The 12,461-nt window shown below is 45.1% G+C and overlaps 1 protein-coding gene across 1 annotated transcript in view; it reads right to left on the bottom strand.

Moving 5' to 3' along the window:
• Positions 1 to 8,310: 8,310 nt before the first annotated feature.
• The window catches only part of IRX2 (iroquois homeobox 2), a 37,765-nt gene continuing 33,614 nt past the window's right edge, over positions 8,311 to 12,461 (bottom strand). Inside the window, exon 5 of the mRNA XM_070411969.1 lies at positions 8,311 to 8,596. The gene's annotated coding sequence lies outside the window, so the exon portion shown is untranslated. The remainder of the gene's footprint in view (positions 8,597 to 12,461) is intronic.

Here is a 12,461-nt window from a genome sequence, read left to right as displayed (position 1 = left end):
AGAAATATTTTTTTTCAAAATCCCTTTGACATGGGGTTTTAAATAGGTGACTTAAATTTCTGCCCTCGCCATAGAAACTATGTTGATTGGTTTATTATGAAATACTTAAACAAATTGACAAGATAAACATACAAGAAGAAAAACAAGAGCTGCTGAGGTCACAGCGTTCTGATACCTCAGAAAGTCACCATTTAGGGCAACCTCACCATAGGGGGTCACAAAGTGTCCCTCCAAAAGATGCACTCACCTGGAACCTCACAAGGTAACTGCTTAGTCTATTTCAGCTGCCATAACAAATTGCCACCAACTGGTGGGCCTAGAAACAGCAGAAATGTATGGCTCACAGCTCTGGAGGCTGGGTGTTCAAGATGCTGCCAGGGTGGCTGGGTGTGACAGAGGCCCTCTTCCAGGCGCAGACAGCTTCCTTCCTGCTGTCCTCACCTGGCGGGAGGGGAGAGGGAGTTCCCTAGGGTCACTCCTATAAGGGCACTAACCCATCCTGGCAGCTCCACCCTCGTGATCTAGTCACCTCCCAGAGGCCCACCTCCCTACACCATCACCTTGGGCGTTAGGATTTCAACAGGTGAATTTGAGAGGGCAGTGACCTGATTCACAATAAGGGACTTTGCAGATGTAAATACGGTAGGATTCTCCATATGAGACCTTCTGGCATTAGAGTGGGCCCTACATCTAGTGGTGGGTGTCCTTGTAAGACATGTAAAAGGAGGAGAAGGCACAGAGAAGAAGGCGACATGAGAACTGAGGGCGAGATTGCAGTGATGCTGCACTGTCTCCATCCGCAAGGGCTGTTGGGTGAAGAAGAAAGACATCAAACCAGGCACTCTGGGCAGTGAGTCTATCTGTGGGGGAAGTGGCTGGGCCCTTGTGCCTCACTGGGGTACCCAGCAGAGGCCACTGAGCCATCAGGATGGGTTCATTGAGGATGCAGAGAGCAGGGACAAAGGCAGGAGCTCCTCACTGTCTCCCTCCACGCTGTGGCTCCAAGCTGTCCTGGTTTTGAGCTGACCTCATCTTTCTCACCCCCAGTGAGGGAATCGGGGAAAACTCGGGAGCAAACTTCTTAGGAAAATAGAGCAGAGAGAGAGAGAGGCGTGGATGAAAATTCGAGGCCTCTGAGGAGACTGAGCAAGACACTGAAAGGGGCGTGGTCAGATTCGAAGTTGCTTCCATTGAGGGGAAGGCCATCCCCAGGACAGCTGGTGCTGCCTGCCCTCTGCCCACCACACCTGTGGCCCATCCAGAGTCTGAGGTCGGGTCTGTTAGGGCAGCTGGGGTTCCCACCCACACGGGAGCTTCTCCTTCAACTTGGGCCAGGAATTTGTTTTCAGAGTCGCCCCTGCACAAGCCTGTTCCTCATTGGCCCGTTTGTTTTGTGTTCTATTCATGTCCTGACACACAGGACAACTCTCCCGAGAGGAAGGCAGGGAACTGACTGGGAAGTGGCAGGACAGGATGCACAGTGAGCAAGGGGCCCAGCACTGCGACCACACGTACAGAGACCCCAACACCCTCCAAAAGGCATGCAGCAGGCTCACCAAGAGGGTGCTGCTGTGCACTTCACGTCGTAGGGTCAGGAGCATGTGCTCTCCCAAAGAGAAACCCATGGTTGGCACCTGGCCATGGTTCCACATAAAGACAAGGAGCCCCAACCCATCTCCACAGGGCACCCTGGGAAGGCGTCCCGGTCTGCTCCCCATCCTGGCCCAGGCCTGCGCTGACCCAGATCAAACCTTCCAGGACTGCTGGTATTCTTGCTTCCCCTTATCTCCCAGCCACGTGGTCCCCTCAGCTCCACACATCCAGGTACAAAGTCAGAATCAATGGGGACACACGAGCCTGCCATACCTGCATTTTAGCTGGAATAAAACCTTTCTTAGTAATGACTTGATGCGTCTGGCCCTACAGAGGTGGAAGCCGATCCAGCGAGAGCCCAGCAGTGAGTGGGCAGGTTGAAAACCCACAGCTCTAAATTGGACCCATTTCCAGCTTTCACATTCAGTGCTCCTTATCTCTCCCGCCTTCCCCCCTTCATCCTCACCCCATCCGAGTACACTCCCGGGCTGTGATGGTTTTCAATCAGCATGAGCTGGGAACCGTGCCTGTGACAGCACTCGAGGGAAGTCTGTCCTCCCCTCGGTAGTTAAACCTGCCTCCCATGCCAGCCCTGCCCAGATGCCAAGAGGTAGTCCTCCTCCTGACTTTCCTTCAGGAGCTCATCCTGCCCTCCCCGCTCGGAGAGATGCCTGGTAGGGACACTGCCACATTCACACCACAAAGCCTCTGCAACACCTGCTTGAGGCAAAAAACGGGATTCTTTTTTCATTCCCTCCACCAGGAAGGCTTCCTGCCTCCCCATGCCTGGCAGACCCAAGCAATCCTTTCTGCTGTCCGCAGCACTGCACCTGGGTGTACGCCAGCCCCTGGAATAGCACTCTTTTCTCAGCCCACCAGCTCCTTGAGAGAAAGAACACAGGGTGTCTGTGTTTGACTCTGGGCAATAGTTCCTCACTCACTCACTCATCCATTCAATCATTCATTCATTCATTCACTCACTCACTCACTCTTCCATTCACTTGGCCATTCATTCATTCACTTGGATGGGCTTCAGTGGCACCAGGTCCTGCCCTGGACATGAGAAGGAGCAGTGAGGAGACAGGTGAGGCACCACTCCTGGAGCTCACCCATGTCAGGAAAACTGACACCCAGATATGTGCAGCGATGAAATTTATGCACATGTTAATGGAAATGCCCAGCTCCAACTATAAGATGACTAGATCTTAACTACATACTTTTGAGAGAAAGAAAAGCAGGTTTTGCATACACTTTGATCTCATGGGCATTAAACAAGGAAGATGAGAGTCTTTTCTATTGGCAACATGCATAAGCAGTGTGTGCCTACCATACCACACATGCACACATTCCACCCATTTATACCTCTAAGGTGTTCACCCACCTTTCCAAATGATCACAACCATATCAGCTAACGTTTGCTGAGGGCCTTCTCCACCAGGCTGTGTCCAGAGAAATGATCGTCTGTACCTTCTCTTTCTGTCACCATGTGAGGTGGCCCCAAGTACCTGACAACTGCCCCTTCTCCTCAGGACCTGGACCAGGGCAGCCTGTCTCACAGGAGGAGAATACAGCTCCTTTGGCCAGCACCCTCCCTGGTCTCCTCTTGTCTCTGAGACTCAAGAAGCCAGGCTGGCCTCACAACCCAAAGAGCAGGACTGAGTTGGCCACGCTGCTGGACGCCCTCCTAACTTGTACTACGGGAGTTTATGTGTGACGCACACAGGGCCCAGGGAAGGCAGAGTGGCAACCTCTCCCCAGTCTCCCTGGAGCCTGACCTCAGAAAGAATGGAGCCCCAGCACAAGTGGAGGCCCAGCCCCCCAGGCCCTTGCAGCCGGGGGTCTTTCTAGACAAGACAGGCTGGAGCCGAGGCAGAGACCACACTTGGCATGTGGCCCCCAGTGCGGTTCTGCCCCATTGCCTCATGGAGAAATGAAAATAATAATAATTCCTAAGACTTTCAGATTCTGGCCCCAAAGTACTTTTCCAGGAACGTACTCTGAAAGAATGCCATAGAAAATATGGTTCCTGTGACACTAGACTTCAGACAGCCTAGTGATTTAGGGGGCGAGATCGCTGAGGGGCTTCTGGAAGAATTTTTTTGTTTCTGACATTTCAGAAGAAAAAACACACCTTTGAGCTGAGCCCGTTCCATCAGCATTCAAAATTTCACGTGAGCGTTGCTTGGCCAGCACTTGTTACAAGTATAAAGGAAGTATTGGCTGTGAGGGTCTGTCTGGCTCTCTGCAGTCTCTCCCCTCCTAAGGGGAAGTCAGATCTCAAGGTGGTGTCTAAAGTACAAAGTCTTGTAAGATTTCTGTAAAGCACAGAAGAAAATATTCCAGCACAATCCATGTGTGTGAGTGAATCACAAAGCATTTCTTGGGGTATGAGATGGCTCCAGGATGCGTGTACAGACTCTAGGTAGAGTGTAGATTCACCCAAACATGCCCCCATGCATGGAGCAGTTATTGAGTGCCCACTGTGTGCCTGGTACATGCTAGGCTCCAGGGAAGGAGAGAGGAAGGGTGGAGGCTGTGCCCTGCAGCCGCTTGTCCATTCAGTGGAGACTCACACAGTTGCCTGGACAGGGGCCATGTGGAGTGAGCGCCCAGAGGGACACAGCGGGTGCAGGGCCACACTTTATCCTGACACCGGCCGGCACTCAGTGACACTTGAGTTCTCAGATGAGAAGAGTTTTGCCTTGTCTGAGGGAGGAATTGAAGCTGCTCTTTTCTCACAAATTGACCATGAAGCTACAAAATGTAGGAGGAAGAACTGGCACCTCAGCCTCCCTGAACACAGCAGCAGTTCTGAAAATTCAATTCAAAAACCCCCGTCAGCTGGCAGGGTTTCCCACGGCTGTTGATCTAAATTCTCATTCCTACCCACACATCCTTTGTAGCAAAATGTTGAAGAGAATGATACCTTTAGCATTGCCCTCATCCTTCCCTGGGAAACAACATTAAACAATGAAGAAAAATACTTAATTCTCTCAAGAAAATAGCAAATATTCCTTGTGTTGTAGATGGTGGCCCTGCCTCCTCTTCCCCACATCCAGCCACACAGGGAGCAGTTGGGTCCCAGTCAGTGGGCGCTTCGCTGGGAAGCCAGCTCTAGGCCCGCTGACGCCTCATCGAAGACCTGCCACAGCCGCATGACAGTGATACTGTATCTTATGGGTAAGGAGACAGGACGATGGGCTAGGTTAATACTTTGCCTTTTTAATCTATTAATCTTCCACCTTTGGGACATGATTTTAAATCCACTCCCGAGCAAAGTGACTGAAAATCATTCTGGTCTGACAGCTTTAAAAGATCACAAGTGAAATGTGTTAAGAAGATCTCAACCCTCTGGTGCTACACCAATGGCTTCTGGAAGTTTCCCTCACCCTGGCAATGGTTCTACATCCTCCCATTGGGAGTCTGAAGCAGACAATCATGCACCGACAAGAAAATGTTCCTTTTAGACAGGGTTAACGGGAGGAGCGCCTATTTTGTCAGAATAATCTGGGTCCTGTGTGCTCATCACTGTGGGTGTAAAGATGCTTAGAGTTCCCGGGAACATTTGCTTCCTCCTTCCCCAGGTGATTTCTGCTGTCACATGATGCAGTTGGCAGGGGACGGGGGAGGGGGGTACAGGTCTCCCTTTGTAGACAGAGTCATGCTATGTGACAACATGTAAAACATTTTTTAAAGCTTAAATTTTGATGACACAGAAGCAAAATGTGTCTGCATTTTTTAAAAAGATTTTTTAATTGTTTTTTCTAGAGAGAGAGGGAGAGGGAGAGAGAAAGAGAAACACCAATGTGTGAGTGAAACATCAATCAGCTGCTTCCTTCCTGGATTTCGGCTGATTTACCAAGGATCAAACTGAAACCCATGCATGTGCCCTTACTAGGAATCGAACCAGCAACCTTTTGGTGTATGGGACAATGCCCAACCCACTGAGCAACACAGGCCAGAGCTGCGTCTGTATATATATATACATATATATATATATATATCTCAGAGAGGAAGGGAGAGGGAGAGAGAGATAGAAACATCAATGATGAGAGAGAATCATTGATCAGCTGCCTCCTGCACACCCCTCACTGGGGATCGAGCCCACAACCCTGACATGTGCCCTGACCAAGAATCAAACCGTGATCTCCTGGTTCATAGGTCGATGCTCAACCACTGAGCCACGCCAGCTGGGCAGCGTCTGCATTTTTAAAACAAAAGATTGGGCCCTGCTTCCCTGTTCATCCTTGTGTTCAACAGCTTCAGACGTCCCCACGGCTATGGATGATGTCCCTGAACAAGTTCTGCAGCCTGTTCCTCCACTGTTGGAGATACACCAGGTGGTCCCCACACCACAAACATCTCCAGCCAGCCCTTAGCCAGCACGAGGCGGGGGGGGGGGGTGGGGGGGGGGCGCGCGGGGGGTGCGGCAGATCCGTGAATAAATACTCCAGCTTGCTCACCTGCTGTGGGCTCCCTGAGGCATGTCCCGAGGAGAACCAATCTTCTATACCTGACCAGGCCTTCTGGGTCACACCCCAGACAAACTCCTCACCCTAAACCCTTCCCTCAAGCTGCTTTGGGGAAGCCCAGTATAAAAGATTTTAAAGCATGGACGAGACATTGTGGAACTTTTATTAAAATGCCTCTTGGAAAAAAAACAAAAGGGTTAGTATGACAGTGTAGATGGAGAGTGGGGATGATATGGGGTCTTCCACTGAGGAATTCAGGGGATACCCAGAGGGAGAGGGGTCAGAGCAGAGTAGAGATACAGAGAAAATTGCCATTTTGTGACACTTAAAAATTTATGATGATGATAAAGAGAAAACATGAGAAATGCAATTACTGCAGTAGTCAAGATTACTTGACCTTATTAATAATAAGAAGAAAGAAGTTTGGATTAGGCCAAATCTAGGACACGGAGCCCTTCTATGATATCTGCACACTTTGATTCGTGAGTTTATGTGGATTTGCACACTTGAGTGACACACCTTATCTTCCATCCAGTCGCCCTGCGTGTTAAGAAAAACAATTGCTGTTTTCCCTTCTCTCTGGATGTATTCCTAATTAGTTTTCTTTTTTTTAATTAGAAGACACTCTCTCAACCTTCGCATCATCCCCCAACTTAATGAGCTCCTCCAGATGTTGAATGAGAAACAAAAAACCACAGGGGAAAAAAAACAAACAAAACAGCTGGACATTAAATACAGCGAGAATTACCAGCAGCTTATTTTGGAAACCAGGCCACATTGTCACATATTCTAAGTAACCACTGGTGTGACATTCTCCCCCTAGAAGTGATCAGCAAGTGGCACGGGCACGTGGCGAAGGCCCGCTCCTCGTCCTGCGGCAGCTGTCCCAGCGTGTGTGAGACCTGCCTGCAAGGCTCTGCTGATGACGTCGCCCAGATTTCTCACTTTCCATCACGAACACTGACCTCCTCCACCCGGCATAGAGGAATTTGACATATTTTTTTGGTAGAAAACCAATTCTTTCGGGTGACAAGGGGGGCCAGCATGTGTGGTCACTACTAATGACCGGCTTGCATTGTTATGGAAGCCTGGAGTGAAGAGCCCCTGCAGGACAGGGCACCCCGAATCCACACTGCAGCTGCGGCAGCTTCCCGAGGGTGCTCAATGAATGGTGAGTGACTCTGTGAACCCGGGACCCGCACCCTTCTTCCCTCTCAGATGGAGACCAGCTGGGATCCACAGCGGAAGCCCAGTTCCTCTAAGGCCTTTGTCATTGGTCACATGGAGCTTTCTTTATCAGGGGACCCACTCATCCAAGAAGACGAGGAATGATCTGGTGGTCACTGTTATATCACCTCCTCAGAGCCTGGGACACTGCAGTGTGCACATGGGATAGTACAACAGGTGGACACACCATGGCCAAGAAGCTAGGCCACTGGCAAACTCCATTATTCATGAGATAAAACCAAAGGTATGTTTCCATAGTTTTCATAAGTGTGTAACAAATATGTATAAATAAACATGTAAAAATAAGTAAATATATATCAATATATTCAAGTTTGGCTAAGTTCATAGCTATAAATGAACTCATCCATTACAAAAAAAATTGGAAAAAAAGTAAAATCACCTATGTGGTTTGACTAGCTCTTAAATTTAATCTCATGGCACACATAAACTAATTACTAAAATTCTTTGGCATACAACACAATATGTTATATTTTTTGCCAATGTGAAAAAAAAATAGGTATAGTTTTGATTCATTAACACCAGACAGCTATTGTTGCATTGACTGTTGTCATTTTTTATTTGGCAATCTAAGGGAAAAGAGGTCAGTGCCTCTAAACAGTCAGGCACTGCATGTTTTAAAATTCTCGAGGCACACCTGTTGCAAGTCATTGGCTTAGATCTTCCACTTCAGTGTCTTTTCTATATATGTACATGTTTCATTCCTTTTACTCACTCTTATTACAAAATTTTATGGTAGGCCTTTGGCCAATTATTTTTGACTTAAAAAATGTCTTTGATGTTTGCTATCTTTTGCTATCTGATTTATTTTTAGTTTATCTTCTCTGGGAATCTGCAAGATATATTTATCCTGCCTTTAATTCTTCACATGGCTACTTTAAGTTTAGAAATTGCTTAGTTGATATTTTTACTATTAAAGTTAAAAATTAAAATCATTTTATCTCTTCTCAAAAGATAAAATTTTTATTTTTGGAAACAAAGGAACCTTATTTACAGTCATGAGAGCGTCCCCCAGGAGTACACAAAATGCACATAATGGGTACACATACAAGTGAACCTTTGAAGTCAATTCCTTGCCATGTTCCTGGGTGGCAGTGCCCTCATTGCCCTATCGGCACCATCATCACTGTGACTTTGCCCCCAAGCCCAGCTGCACCACCTTGTGGGCCAGACTGTTGCAGGCTGCTTCATAGCGGGCTTGAGTGGCGGGCTTCCCTTCCTGGCTCTGGATCTTCTCATCCTCAAGGCAGACAAGATGAAGTTCACAGCTTCTTCTGGGGTAAGACCTTAAAGAGATAAAATTTTAGTCCATTTTTACCATCTCCCAATATCCCATCTTTTCCTGATGAAACTTGAGAGCCAAGACACACACCACTCTCCTTTGAGGAACCAGGTTCTCCATCTTGCTCCCATTGGCCACCACCTCTCCTGCAGCATTTTGCATTTACTCAATGTCACTTTCCAATGCCCTCTGCTGAGTCTTGGCCTGTCCTCCCCATTCCTGTTTGCTTCAACACCTACTCTTCCTAGGCACCCTAATATCAAAAAGTTCTGTTTTTCAAAGAAGTAGCATGCTATGTGAAACGTGTGATCCAGGTGGCATGCCTATGTCAATGAGAAGTTTTTGGCTATAGTTAACAAAGGCCCTACACCAAGCATGTCAAATTCTCAGCCCGAGGCCGGCCCACAAGGAATATTTTTGCAGCCCAGCCAATATAACGGTAGGTAAGAAACGTTTTAATAAAAATTTTGTAACTTGATTTTTACAATATTCTACTACAACGTTTGCTAAAGGCTGATTACTATAATCGTATTGCATTCATTTCCCTTATGCGCCTTACACGCAGGCACACCATTTCTCTCCACTAATACTAGCAGTGAATATTTTAGCAGCCAATTGCCACATCATTAGTCTTGGACTGACTTGTTTGGTGTGCACAACAGGAAATATTTCGCTTTTGGAGAACAAGAAAAATAGGTTTATTTGTATTATGCTTATTAATTTGTGCAGTTATTCAGTGTCTAATAAGTTAATGTTCAAGAAAAATTATTAATTTTTATTAAAATGTTCTATTATTTTATGTTAACGATTACTCATTTATTTCAGCCATTTGTATTCAGCATGTCTCTATTGAAATAAACCTATGTTTCTATGAAAATTTAAGCTTTTGGTTTTTTGCTGCCCACATAAACTTAAACCGTGTTTATTTGACCCATGTTAGCCTTTGAGTTTGACATGCTTGCCCTACACCAACAGGCTGGAACAAGAGGTACCAACTAGCTGTGCACTGAGGTCTGATCTGCCTCTTGTGCTAAGACAGTGGTTCTCAACCTTCCTAACGCCGAGACCCTTTAATACAGTTCCTCGTGTTGTGGTGATGCCCAATTTCATTGTTACAAATTGAACATAATTAAAGCATAGTGATTCATCACAAAAACAATATGTAATTATATATGTGTTTTCCGATGGTCTCAGGCAACCCCTGTGAAAGGGTCGTTTGACCCCCAAAGGGGTCGCGACCCACAGGTTGAGAACCGCTGTTAAGACATGGAGCATTAGTGTTGTCCCAGGCTGGAAGCCCTCATGGTCACAATGGTGTGGCCAGTATCCCACAGCACTGCAAGCTTCCTCCCTAGTCCTGCCCTCTGGTTGGAAAATGTCTCTGTGCCACAATCAGAATGTTTTCCCAGCAGCCTCCACAAATCTCTCCTATGGTCTCACTGTCTGAATTGGGTAAACTCTCATGCCTCTTAGGGGTTAGGCACGGAATGGAGTTAGTCCTACAAAAGTCAGGCCTCCTGCCCGCTGGGCAAGCAGCCAGCCTTCTGAGCCTCATGGCCAGACAGGGGAGGCACAAGGGGCCACCTGAAAACTCTGGAAAGGGGGAATAGGGAACACAGGCACTCTCTATGACAATAGTTTTCCGTTGACTTCCTGCATAAGCAACCCATTGGGTATAAGATGTTAGAATTAGAGTGTATTTTCCTCAGTCTCTGTGCAGCTGTGACATTGGGAGAGGCCTAATATCTGTTTCCTTTATAGAACACTAACTTTTGTTGCATCTCCATAATTAAAAATAATAAAACTGGAAGCATTATTTCTGCCTGAAAAATCCTAAGCACTTAAAATCTGTGGGGTTTTTTTTTCTTCAAGAAAAAAACAATTTTCTTTAATTTTATGTCTAATTATGCTTCTCTTTTATTTACTTGAGCTTTTTCTATAAGGACATTTGTAATTATTAGTCTAGATTCTGTTTCTTGACCTCTCAATCCACTTATAACATCATTTGTTGACAAAGAATAAAACAATTAGCTTTATTTATCCTGCACATTTAAAAAAGTGTGTCCCTTATGAAGTCAGTCAATACCAAAAGCTAAACAGATGAACACACTCCATTACCAGGGCAAAAATAGTCTTACTATTTTATCATGTACTTTTGCTCTTTGTTCTATGTGATAATCAATTCATGTGTTAAAACCATCATAAAATATTTCTTGACAACATATTACGCTGGCCCTAGACCAGTGATGGCAAACCTTTTGAGTTCGGCGTGTCAGCATTTTGAAAAACCCTAACTTAACCCTGGTGCCATGTCATATATAGAAATTGTTTGATATTTGCAACCATAGGAAAACAAAGATTTATATTTTTGATATTTATTTTATATATTTAAATGCCATTTAACAAAGAAAAATCAACCAAAATAATGAGTTAGCGTGTCACCTCTGACACGCTTGTCATAGGTTCGCCATCACTGCCCTAGACGATATTCTGCTAAGGGTATACAGAGTACAGTGCTTAAAAGTACTCAAAATGGTTATTTTTTCTTCTGTACTTATATTAGTTTGCTATACAATTGACCCTTGAATAATGCTGAGATTAAGAGCACCGACTACTCTGGCAGTTAAAAATCCACATATAAATTAAGTTGGCCCTTGATTCCCAACTGTAAATTGAAAATAAACATTTGTTCCTGTTTGTGTTCAGTTTTAGGGTTGCCCTTTATATTTTTAAAAATGTGATTATATTTTTGACCACGAAAAACATTTTCTTCTTTCAAAAACCCTCATTCTATGCAGAGTTCTCTCTTCCTTTCCATCCCCTCTCCCATCCCCACTCATCTCCTGAGTGACTGTTTCATCATCGGTACTTCATACAGTTTAGCTAGAGAGTGTAGTGTAAGAGTTCTCTTACTACAAATGGCGTTAAATATATATCCATGTTTTAAGAAGAAATTTGCATGTTTTTTCAATAAAGTGTCTCTTCTTGATGTTTGCACATTTTTCCATTGACTGTTTCACTCTTTTGTTTCTTGATTGCTTAAAACATATTATCAATTAGGGTTTTTATTAGTACCACGCTAAAATGAGGGTTTTGAGCCCTTACAGGGTGGTAAGAGCTGTTAGTACTTCAGTGTGCTATTGCTTTTCATCATACTGTTCTAGGGTGGGAGGAGGGAGGCAAACATTTATATACTGTTGACTTGATTAAATTTTCTTCATTTAATCTTTATTTGAGTTCTAGTTGGAAAGTTTTCACTACTCGGGTTTAAAAAAATGCCCATGTGTTCTTCTAATATGCTTGTGGTGTCATTTTAATTTTTTATAGTTCTCTGACCATTTGTACTTTATTCTGTTGTCTGGAGTGAGATATGGGTCCAATTTTGTCAATTTTTAAATTCCTATTTAGTTCCCTTGATGTTATTCATTTTTGCCTTGATAATATGAGATGCCACCTTTATCAGAAATGAAAGTCGCTTGTTTTCTTGATCTGTTTCCTCCTCTGTCCTCCTGGCCCATTTGTCTAGCCATGCTCTAGAACCATATCTGGTGGGCCTGGCAATCCCCTTCCTCCTTACTCATCGTTTATAGAGATTTTCTAGAAATTCTTGCACAATTACTTGTCCACAAAAATTTAGAATTAATTGCACTGCTATGACAAATACTGGCATGTGTATTGGATTGGTGCTCAATTCATATGCTAACTCACATGGAATTAAGTCTTCCTATCCAAGATCAAGGGACACCTTCCCATTGGGTCAAGTCTACCACATAGGCTTTTTAAAGTATTTGAAAGTTTCTCCAATAGAGTTTGCAATTGCTTATTAAGTTTATGCATAAGAATTTCACATTCTTAGTTGCCATTTTAAC

The sequence above is a fragment of the Myotis yumanensis genome, unplaced genomic scaffold, assembly GCF_028538775.1.
Source record: "Myotis yumanensis isolate MYYU_CA2020_CCGP unplaced genomic scaffold, mMyoYum1.0.hap1 SCAF_4, whole genome shotgun sequence".
Taxonomy (NCBI): domain Eukaryota; kingdom Metazoa; phylum Chordata; class Mammalia; order Chiroptera; family Vespertilionidae; genus Myotis; species Myotis yumanensis.
The sequence above is the reverse complement of the archived record's forward strand: the minus strand, read 5'-3'. Positions and strand labels throughout refer to the sequence as shown.